The sequence below is a fragment of the Panulirus ornatus genome, chromosome 12, assembly GCF_036320965.1.
Source record: "Panulirus ornatus isolate Po-2019 chromosome 12, ASM3632096v1, whole genome shotgun sequence".
NCBI lineage: Eukaryota > Metazoa > Arthropoda > Malacostraca > Decapoda > Palinuridae > Panulirus > Panulirus ornatus.
The window spans coordinates 26165784-26178803 of record NC_092235.1 but is presented as its reverse complement, the minus strand read 5'-3'; the positions used below and the strand labels follow the sequence as shown (position 1 = coordinate 26178803).

At 37.1% G+C, this 13020-nt stretch overlaps 1 protein-coding gene across 2 annotated transcripts in view; it reads left to right on the top strand.

Moving 5' to 3' along the window:
* Positions 1–10629: 10629 nt before the first annotated feature.
* Positions 10630–13020, top strand: part of Fancl (E3 ubiquitin-protein ligase Fancl) — a 242763-nt gene continuing 240372 nt past the window's right edge. For both annotated transcript variants that reach the window (XM_071667588.1, XM_071667589.1), the window contains exons 1-2: positions 10630–10742; positions 11019–11152. The gene's annotated coding sequence lies outside the window, so the exon portion shown is untranslated. The remainder of the gene's footprint in view (positions 10743–11018; positions 11153–13020) is intronic.

The following is a 13020-nucleotide window of genomic DNA, read 5'->3' as shown; positions in this document are numbered from 1 at the left end:
ACATCTACACCTTCCCCAACATAATACTCACACCTCCCCAACACCCACCCCCACAACACAACCCCCACACCCACAACACAACCCCTGGCTCATCCCAGCATCTGTCTATCCCGGCGTCCAACAGTTATGTGAGAATGTACAGTAATCTCTTGTAAATTTTGTAAATGTTTGTGTAAAATAAACGAAAAAAAAATAATGTAACATTTTCATTACCCTTACTTTTGATATCCTTAAAGAATGTCAAAATTTCTTCATAGCAAAATGTATAATAAATGAACTGTCATTATAGACAGATGCACAATATATAATGAATAACAATGTATTGTCAACATACTGAAGAAAGACGTAAATGGGGAATATATTGGGAAATAATAATAATGATGATGATGATAATAATAATAATAATAATAATAATAATAATAATAATAATAATAATAATGTGTGTGTGTGTGTGTGTGTGTGTGTGTGTGTGTGTGCACTACATGATCACACTCAGCGAACCACCATGACTTTAACAACCCATCATAACAATATCCATAACTAGCTGAACCTTGTGAACAAGCTAGCCAGGTGGGAAGCAAGTGTGATTACCAACGGTTAGTATAGATTTAGCTTCAATGCGCCCGGTAGTGCACCTCTGCAGCTGGCAACCACACACAGCAACATGGCGTCAACAACAGTAAACACGCAAGCCACGCACACGATGCACACACACACACACACACACACACACACACACACACACACACACACACATATATATATATATATATATATATATATATATATATATATATATATATATATAATAAGACCTTAACATAACATATATGACTGGGGAACAATGGATGACGCGCGAGCGCGCGCCGTAGGTAAAATCAATAATACTAATTTAATTAAGCGCTCTAATTACAACATACATATTCGAGGCGGTGTGTTCTACTACTGGCGCCACATGAAAAGCTGAACTATATTCCCAATACAAAAAAAGAGCACAAAAATAAAATTAAAAAAACAGAGGGCAAATTATAAGGAAGTGTAGGTTTGATATGCGCATGTCTCACAAAGGAGGAAATTATGCCACCAGACGAATGCATAATGGATATACAATTACCATACGAAGAATGAGTGATATTCTGTCGCTTTTGACAACGTCACTCAATACGTTCTTGTTGTGGGAGGGAGGGAAGGAGGGGGTGGGGAGGTAGTAGTAATAGTAATAGTAGTAGTAGTAGTAGTAGTAGTAGTGGTAGTGTGGTGGCCTGCACATCTAGTTTGGTGGTAGGAATGCATAGCTTTGTGCTCGTTACCACATCACCGACGCGTTAGTGAGGCTACACCTACGAACTCATGAAGTGAGGAAGATATTCACAAATACATTCATACAAAACTACGAAACTTACACATATAACCTTCTAATACTAAGAGGGGTAGCAACCGCTACTTGACAGTAATAATAATAATAATAATAATAATAATAATATTTATATATATATATATATATATATATATATATATATATATATATATATATATATATATATATTCCTACGTTCATTACAATTAATTTTTTTTTTTCAAAAAAGCTCATTTCTTATCAATGACAATGCCAATGAACTACGAGGATCACCTTGAAAACAGAGGAACTGCAGAAATTCGCCACATGACATAAATAATTTCGCCTGGCCGCCTAGCACACAAGCTACCCTTGCCAATTAGAGCGACAGGAGTCATTCTGACAATGCCTAGCCTTAGTCCAACCCCTAATAACGCACTAATCACCCCACGAGCACGAACAGCATAATTGAGGGTGGGTGGGTGGTGGGCAGGAGAGAGAGGGAGAGAGGAGTGGGGGAGGGTGGGTTGCTGGACACCTTTGTTTTTACTCCATGACTGTAAAATCGACAGAATCCCGATAATTCGCCGTCGAGAACAAGATAATCGCAACCCGGCCAAGGAGCGATTATAACCAAGTAATTAACCCGGCCGGCGTGGAGGACCGGCCCACCTGATAATGACCCGTGCGTCACCCGGGAGCCTTGATAATCCGCAGGTCGTCCCAGGTACCGGGGTCGGCCGGGACCCACCTGGTCCCTGGACAATAACGCGACAAATGAATGGCTTGTTGCCCCCTGTGTTTGTTTAATGTTCTTCTCTCCTTTAACTGATCCTGACGCATTGTTTGGGGGGAGGGGGTAAGTTATTGATCCACAACACCCCCTCCTCTCCCCCAGGACAGGAGGCCAGGCGTCCCAGAAGCTGTCATTCGACGTGAGACGACGACAAAACTCATTACCGGACCGGCTATATTCCGTGGATGCGTCAGTGCCACGGAAAAAGAAAAAAAAAAACGTAATAATGAAAAAAAAAAAGTACGTGAATAATAAAGCTAAGTGATCGAGAATGACGGGGGTTCGTGTCCCTCCCGGTAACGGCGGCAGGATCCATCCATCCATCTCCCCAACCCCCCCTCCTCCCCACCACCAACTAACGCGTCCCCAACAATGGCGTCAAAAACACGGTGCAATATGTCACTAGGGAGGGAAGAAGGTCATGAAATGTTTACAAACAGCAGAGCGCCCCCCCGCAGCCCACCTCAACAACTACCATTGTTCGCGGTCGCCTACGGCCTCATTAACGATGACCAATCCAATTCTTTCTTCTTTAGACTCATTGCGTCCCGCACGGTTCATTAAATCATCGTTTGGTAATACTCCGTCGTCTGCCTATTGATTACTGACGTCATATTTCCTTTTTTTTCGTTTTATATATATATATATATATATATATATATATATATATATATATATATATATATATATATATATATATAAGGACGCGTGTAAATGGGTAGCTGAATATAACCTAAATACAATCTATTTTCTCCTGCGCTGCCAACACGGCAAAAATTATTATATCCCATCATTAAAACGTATGGTTGAGAGACAGGAGTCCTACTAGTGTTAAGATCCTTCTCCATCGTCAGGAACGGGTCATGAGAAATAGGCAACAAAATCTCTGGTCCAAAACAGAGCGGAACATCAAGTGGTCAGCTGAGCCAAATATTCCTCACATCACATCCACTGAGCAAATCGATTTCACAAACGTCATATAAATATCATAGTCCAGGGTTATACGAGGCCTTCCTACAGTGAGAACTATTCATGTGTACTTCATGCGACCATAACCCGAGCATTCATGTGCACATCAAGAGACCATGACCCGGTCATGCATCATGCTGAAAAGATAGCGTACGCGAAAATGAAACAATGAATCTAAGTAAGAAAATAAAGATTGTCACGCTTATCATACCTTTTTGCTATGTATGCCTTCCGACTAAGGTGGACTATATCTTAATCTATATCACCATCTATTAATCTAAATCTATATTCATCCGTCACAATCTTTCAAAACATGTACACTTACAAAGTCCTTACTTTTTCAAAGGTTGATTTCGTTATGTGAAGCCGACGCCCCACCCACACAACATCTAATCAAAAAATGCTTCCATAGCGTCAGCTCTCCTCAACCATATACTAAACGTACATACAGAGTACTACATAAAAGTAAATGTTGAAGTACATGATATATAAGGAGAAGTACATGATATATAAGGGGACTGACAGAGAAAATCAATAGCCTGATCTCTGGAATTTTTGCCACGAAAATCAAGTGTTTGACTATCATTGAATTATGACAGAGAAATGGTCTTTCAGGTAAAAAAAAAAAATTAACAATGCAAATAACTCGTTTTTTTTTTTTTCTGGACACTCATGAAGTTCAATAACAAGAATTAAGTACATAAAGTTAGTTAACCAGGAATAATTATGATAAGCTAGGCTATGCACTCCTACTCGTATGTCGATAACTTAATCACTAGTTTATGAAGTGTACTGGTTATACTATATCCTGAAAATTTAAGGGCTAGGCTACGGTAGTTACATGGTCTATCATTCTCAGCTAATTTAAGAGAAGAAAAAACTAAGTAAATGTTTGGTCGCCCTGTTTAAGAAAAGTTGAAGAGATTGGGATAAAAAAAAAAAGTAAATGTTACCGTAGTAAATAACACTAAATAGTAATGTTGCTTCTTCGCTCATAGACTAACGTAAAATGCTGTCTGGAAGGAGAGGAAAAACTGGGACGAATCGTTAATTTGTAACCCAAAACCTCGTTTATCTTGACGCATCGTTATAATTTCGGCTACCGTTCCCTGAACACTGAACGACCGATAATTACAGACCCACCACCTATAATTTGCGTCAAGAACACAACTCTCGTACGTAAAGCACAGCAGCCAACACCAAGATATGGATATACTTTATGGAAGTAAAAAAAAGTTACAAAAGAAAATATTCAGCTCGGAGGAAAATATCGAGTTCATTGGAAAATATTTCAGAAAATAATGGGTTCAGTGAAATACAGTTTTACGATATATTTCGCAGATCAGATATAATTAATCTTCGTTGCTGTAGGATATAATTTTACTTTAAAATACTGAGAACAGCTTATATGATACGGTAGTTGATTTACAATTTACCATTATCCTTTTTGCTACGTATGAAGCTACATCAGACGTCATCACATCTTGTTTAAATATTCACAGAGTGGGAAAACTGTAAGCACAACAGTTCATCTTTAACAAAAGTTTAAATGGAAATTTAATATATTCTATGAAACAAAAACAAAAAAGTTGAATTAGGTTAACATGTTAGTTTTCTTTAGCGAGTAAAGCTATAATATCGTAGCTTCAACAATGTTTCTACCTACTTTAATCGAACCATAACTATCATGTACCCATGACTGTCGTAACTAAATTATCCTAACCTTAGAGAACGATAAACCACAAAGATATCGTAGCGTTAATTATTAAGCAAAATATTTGTATTAATTCTACACAAATACAGAGTCATACAGAATGATGAGAGGCGACCGGATCTATTTAATCTGTGACAACATTCAATAATCATTACTCATCATCGTACATCCACCTCAAACAACCGTTTGCCTGACACTGAAGACAATATTGTGCTAATGAAGACTGGTGACCTGTAATTACCATATCAAATTCCTGCAATTTGTGCGCGTAGTGCACCACAACCAACACTGAGACACGAACACACTTAAACAGGAAAACAGTTTGGTCATGAGGAAAATATTCGGACATGAGGAAATACAAAGTTGAAGGTAAAATAATTTTAGAATTATAGACACGGTGGCAAACAGACACTCTTTAAGAAAATATTTTGTTCATACATCAGGAAAGCTTTAATTTTGTTAAACTTAGTGCAACTAAAGTTATTTCTACTTGTCTACAAATTCAACTTACAGGAAGGCAAATTAATTCTTACCCTATACGCTGGGTTGGCTAGGCTGCAACCATGAGGGAAATTTAGGCTATTCTGGGCAACATATGGTTTATCACATCTTAAAAACTTTAATATCCGGAAAGATTAGATGAATTTGACTTTTTTTGTCAGTCTGTTCTACTGGGAAGGGAATAATGTGAGCCATGGAAAATAAAAGTCAAGTACTACTGATTAATTATAACTAGTTAGGTTAGGTTTAATCACATACATAAAGCACTTAATCAGTCATCGATATTTTGATATCTAATCACATTATAAACAAAGTACTATCAATTGCTCTTATAAAAATCAAGTTTTAAGGGCTACATAATATTTCTAAGGGCGTCATGGGCAAAAGTCTGGCTGAGAACGGGAATATTTCAATCACAAGATGCTACCACTCACATTTAACTCCCGTTACTGACAATATTTCATATCTATTGTACATTTAATGACCTTACACGACACTTATTCATCACGTGCTGGTCCTTGAGCCCTCAATACACTTGATTGTATTCCCACGGACTAATTAATCCTACGTATGTGCTTACAATGACCTAATTACTATTACCTTGTGGTCAACATTGATGGCCATCTTGCCGTGAAGCAAGGCTGACGGAGGCGGAGGCTCAAGGTGACCAAACTCATTTTCGTAAACCAGGCAACTTACTTACGATCTGCGTCATATTTCTTTATGAACTGGTGCGCCGTAATTTGCTGGCTGGTTGGATGTAATAACGTAATCGGTGAATGGCTTGTTCTATGCCTGCACAACCATTAAAGTGGTTGGTAAACACTCGCCTGCAAGCAAACCACGCGCGCCTTTGAGATCCAAACTTTTTTTTTCATACAAATATTTGTTTAACATAATAAAATACACTATAGATTAATAGGATATATTACATTTCAGGTGTCTGAATATTCTAGTGTCACTCCATAGATACATACCAATTTATTATGCAATAATCTAACTTTTAGAAGAACATATTTGTATATTTCGTTGTTGGAATAAAATGTGGCGGGAAGGATGAACTTATAAAACGTAATCATTGATATTTGTCATAATTTACCTTTTAGAACATCAAACCAGGATACTCATTAATCGGTAATCACATGAATAATCATTGATCTTTACTCATCAAGTCTAAATCATGTCAACTTTACCTATACATTAACTGGTTACAAGCGCTCAACATTATCGACTTGCTATCATCCAATCGAGAAAATATGATCTTTAACAACAGCAAATAACTTGAACTCAAACCATTATCACCATTATGTAGATATCAACACACACGGAAAAATAGTTTTTCAAGAGAGGAAATACGTCTTGAGGTAAAGAGAATATTACAAGGTATAAAGTAAAGGAAAAACAGATAATGGTGGACATAATATGTTACGGTTTCAAAGCGGGAGCGGAAAAACAACTGATAGCTTAATGGGAGAAACTACTACTTGAAATTAAATGTTAACTCAAGTTTATTTGAATAAAGATGTGTAGTACTATAGAATAAAACTGGATTTATGATTAACACTTAATATTATACCAAATTATTATTTTTCTATGAAATCATCTTAGGATATGGAAATTTAGGTTAGGAATATGAAATACATTGGCTTCGCTTGGATGACCCTCGTTTTTTCATGATTAATTAGAATTACTTTATATAAACTTTTTTTTTTGTTGGATAATTGAAGTTGAATTAGGATAAGGAATTGTAGGAAAGGTCAGATGTAGGCGTTGAGTTCAGATGAAGGGCTAGGAAGTCCTTTCCCTGGCTTATGGATGCCTAGCTACCTTGGCGCCCAGCACCGGCGGGGAGACCTAACAGGAAAAATGCTCGTGTCTTTTACCATTATTGCTCACTTCCTAGAGCGGGCCATTACCCTGAGGTGGTTTATAACCAGGAGCTGCTGCTGCTGCTGCTACTAGGAAATGTGAGCCAATAGAGGTAATGGTAATATTTATCAGTTTGCTCTAAATATACCGGCAGGAGTTTACTGCAGTCGCTCCACATAATGGTTAGGATTAGCGGGCTGCCTTGACCCCTCAGGTCGACGGTACGCTTCCTGTGTACGACGGTACGGGTCCTGTGTACGACGGTACGGTTCCTGTGTACGACGGTACGGTTCCTGTGTACGACGGTACGGGTCTTGTGTACCAGACGCCTAATCATCAATAATTAACAGAATACTCTAGACTCTAGACATTCTCTAATCATCTTAACTGATAAATTAATCTTTTATCACGAAAACGAATGCATAATAATCGGGCAGACTGATGAATGAAGCTGCATGACAAGGATGATGAATAATGAATGACAGAAAACACGAATTAATCATGAATACATAAGGCTAACCCCCCCCCCACATCACCTCCTCCTCCCCCCACACAAACACCCCCACTTCAAGTGGGAGTAGCTGGGTGAGCCCCCCTCCCCCCCAGGTCCTAGTCCAACCAGGTGGACCTGGGAAGCGTCCCTCACCAGGTCCTGGTCAGACCAGGAGAACCTAGGAGATACCTCCCCCCCCCCCCCCCCCTCCTTCCTTCCCAGGTCTAGCCAGCCAGCCAGCCAGCCCCCCACCACAACTGCTCAGTAACCACCCCACCACCACAATCTGGCCGCAGCTCCTGTGGTCGAAGAATCTAATTCTTATGGCAGGAAAATAATCCTAAATATCATATAAAATATCCCAGTTAAATATCGTCCATTAGTTCTGTTGGAATATTCGTGGGAAAGAAAAAAAAAAGGTCCCACATGCAATATCATGAATATCGTACTAGAATATTGAATATCACAAAAAACTTGAATATCCAACGAAAAATCTGTAAATTTCGTACAGAAAAATATTGCAAGACTTCTTGACAATCATGCAAATATCGCACCAAATATCGTAATCTACTCAATATCGCACATCTCTCATGTATACAATAACACAAGGTTTCTATATCACAGAAAACGACAAATTACAACCACTCATACAAAAAAAATATACATAGAAATATCATATATATATATATCTTTCTTTTTTCTTTCATACTATTTGCCATTTCCCGCGATAGCGAGGTAGCGTTAAGAACAGAGGACTGGGTCTTTAAGGGAATATCCTCACCTGGCCCTCTTCTCTGTTCCTTCTTTTGGAAAAAAAAAAAAAAAAAAAAAAAAACGAGAGGGGAGGATTTCCAGCCTCCCGCTCCCTTCCCTTTTAGTCGCCTTCTACGACACGCAGGGAATACGTGGGAAGTATTCTTTCTCCCCTATCCCCAGGATAGTTATATATATATATATATATATATATATATATATATATATATATATATATATATATATATATAATGACCTCACGCACCACAAACAAATCCCAACCGAGAAAATAATAAGACATAATTTTGTGAATATAAAGGGAAAAAATGCCTTTATAAATGTACCACAACAGAGGGGCTAGACTCCTCCAAATGGCTCTTATAGCCCTAGTGGTCATACGCCCTTCTAGTACGCTATACCCAAACCCAACCCCCCCACCCGTTCTAAGAGCGAGCGTTCCTGTACATGTAAATAAATATGTAAATGAGTATGCAAATGCCTGCCTATAATGAGCGGGGTAAATAACGTAATATGGAAATGGCCCCAGCTGACGAATGGTAGGGTCTCATGAATGGCGACCAGCAGACCGGAAGTTAGATTGGTTTAATTGGTGGAGCGAACACTTTATGATACCCCCCCCCCCACCCCAGGCCAGGGAGGAGGGGGGGGGGTCTGTCTGGCTGTGGTTGTCTGTGTCATGTGTCATGAGTGTGTGTGTGTGTGTGTGTGTCCCAAGTCTGATCATTCACCTACTGTATTTAAGATCATGCTGTATTAAATACATTCATCTACCAACATATTATACTGACTCACCTTTCTTGTAAACTATGCATATTCTAATACATCACTAATTATTCTAACGTCTATATCATTTATTCATAATTCATTGATTATTCTAACGTCTATATCATTTATTTATGAATAATTAATTATTCTAACTTCTATATCATTTGTTTAAAAATCATTAATTATTGTCTATCATTTATTTATGAATAATTAATTATTCTAACTTCTATATCATTTGTTTAAAAACCATCAGACCCAACATAGCCTTGGGAACACATCATAGTGTGGCTCCTGATCATAAAAACATTAATTAATTGATTCATTAAATAACTACAATTAGTTAATTACAATTTATACAACCATGGCTAACTCTCCTGTGATAATTAATTTCATCCATCAACTTCACTCTCTCTCTAACGCCTTTTTAAAGTCAAGAAACAGTACAACGAATGTATTCAGGTTTAATAATACAACAGGATTAAATTATTGTAGAATTATGAAGTCAATTATGCAAGACGTATTACACTTGGTTCCTGTGTTAGTAATAAGAATGTCTTCTATATAAGACTTATAATACATGCCTTTCATTAATAACAAACTTATAGGTATACACAAAACAAACTGCTCTCTCTCTCTCTCTCTCTCTCTCTCTCTCTCTCTCTCTCTCTCTCTCTCTCTCTCTCTCTATCTCTCTCTGGTACTATATACATATCAGGTACACTATACATCTCTGCCACTATGTATAATGTATCATGTAACTGTATAAGTACATCCAGTACGTTTTTCTATAAGGTATACATGTGTATGTTTTAAGTATATCCTTCCCACACACAGAGACACACACATCACCACACATCAACACGTGTGGGCCTGTCAGGTGGAAGTGGCCAGCTTCCTGAGCGCTGCGAGAGCCTTTTAAGGATGGAGGGAACTCCCGGCTAAGGATATATATATATATATATATATATATATATATATATATATATATATATATATATATATATATATATATATATATTCCTATGAGTCCACGGGGAAAATGAAACACGATAAGTTCCCAAGTGCACTTTCGTGTAATAATCACATCATCAGGAGATACACACACACACACACACACATATATATATATATATATATATATATATATATATATATATATATATATATATATATATATATATATATGTATATATATATATATATATATATATATATATATATATATATATATAAATATATATATATATACCTGTGTGAGTTCAGGTGTATGAGTGTGTTTGTATGTTTGTACATCGCTAGAAAGACTTGAAAACAAGGTAATTTCTGGATATGATAACCAAAGGGGCGTCAGTGGTACCAGAGATAAGATAACTAGACAATACTAAAACAGAACAGTAAGATAAGCTCTAGCTCAGCTTCCTGGTAGCGTTAAATGCACTTCATTCACGCCAGCTTACTTTCACTTTCACTCATTCCAGCGTACTAGCTACTTGATACTACAACCAAACCATCCCTAAGCATACAGGTTAGTATATGATATCACTAATTTCATATTACTCTAACATGTTAACTAGAATCATGCAAAAGAAAAAAAAAGTCACCTGATTTCAAACACAATCATGTGAACATTTGTAAATCGATTTGAAATATGTATTATTCAATAGTGCTATTATACTAACACTGCAGTTATATAAAAACAATAGAATCATTAAAATATAATATGACCTATTGATAACTTACCAGTTTAATGCACATTTCAAGTTAATAAACGTATTAACGAATTTTACGTGACGTCACGCAGAGTGACGTAAGAGGCCCGCCAAGAAAGGGCGGGAGCAGATCAGGTGATTGTCTTGAGGAGTCTGTGACATTCACGATTTCAGCCAAAATATTCGTTATATCTACCAACCTGTGCTTCATTCCTCTATTATTTAGGTAAGTAATGACTTATAAAACTTACGGTCTTCCGTCTATATCATCAGGCAGGAGATATTAGCTGTTAAAGCAGGAGAAACATGGAGAACACCTGCAACAGTACACCACATCAGACCAACGTCCGTTAACTGACGATTCAAGTGAATATGACTTACGCTAACACGGTAAACGTAACATTCGTCTTACTTAAATTATGCTAAAGTAGGTTGGGTGTGTTTGTACTTACGTGTAGCAGCGGTTGTGTTTGGGTTGAATGAATAAACTTGATGGTTTCTGAGAACTTGATAAGTTGTTGTTCACAGTGGAGGTGACCGGCGGTTGTTGACCGCCAATTTTTTTCACTTATATTTTATTCATATTTTTTCGTGATATGTTTAGTTATATACATTAGCTTAGCTTTTATTTCAAGTGTTTTTCTTCTAAAAATGTGGTATATTAAGTGTGAAAAGTGATGGAATTGAAAAGAAGGTAATATTAATCTTAAATATATATAGAAAAGTTAATGTGATAAACGTATACGTTCACAGTTAGGAAGACTTGTCGTGCATGACTCTTTTATGTCTTTCTTGTCCAGCTTATGGTCATAGTTATACAGTAGATCAGGAGATGGTTGAATTAACTTTATTGTATCTTGTTTATATGAATGTCCACTAATGATGTATGCCGCCAATATATTCCAATGTATCTACGACAAATGATGTGTACGGCAAATATGCATGGGGTCATATATATATATATATATATATATATATATATATATATATATATATATATATATATATATATATATATATATATGCACGTAAATGCGTGTGATGTGTTAATAGACGACTGATATACTTACCAAACATGTAGTTCCTTATATTCATATATCATTAGTCGTCTTTGATACTGATGTGTACTTTGCCATGTAAGTTTCCGCTGATTGAGGTAAAGCGTAGTGGCACATGTGCTGGGCCTGAGGGAGGGAGGGTGTGCTGGCACACATGTTCGTATCGGTGGTGGGGAGGGAGAGACACAGACTGTGGCTGCTGGAGGGATCCTACCTCAAGGGCTGTGTTAGGGTTGGTTAGGTTAGGTTAAGATACTGATACAATTAGAACATATGAAATATGATTTACTTTTGAACACACACACACACACACACACACACACACACACACACACACAGGTGCACTGTATATCGTGCACCACAATAGGAATTATTGACAACCTCACGACCTTTGACTAAATTGATTTAATGTTTGTGGTCGAATGTGCTACGAAGCTGGTAATAGAAGTTAGCTAAATCTCATTATTACTTTCTTCACTTCTACTCCAGGCTTGCTCTTCATCGGCAATATATATATATATATATATATATATATATATATATATATATATATATATATATATATATATAAAAGGAGAGTTGTGTTTGATCTAACGATTCGTATGCGGTTTGGTAGCCTAGTTTAATCTAACGAGTAGTATGCGATTATATAGCCTAGTTTGATCTAACGAGTAGTATGCGGTTAGATAGCCTAGTTTGATCTAACGAGTAGTATGCGATTATATAGCCTAGTTTGATCTAACGAGTAGTATGCGATTATATAGCCTAGTCTCATCTTGGGACCACAGATTAAGGTTGATATAGCCATGCGTAGCCTAGTGGCTTGGATCACTGGGCCATAGGTAACGCTAGGCTGATGTTCCCATACTGAGCGAGCGTAATTATGGAACTATACAGACGTATCCTAGCACGATCATAGAACACATAGCCACAGGGAACGTTAGGTCGCTGTAGTGAGAATATGTAGCTTATTTGATAGGAAGATTTTTAAAGAAAATTAGGACTTAGAATCATAGCCTAATACAGAATATCACAA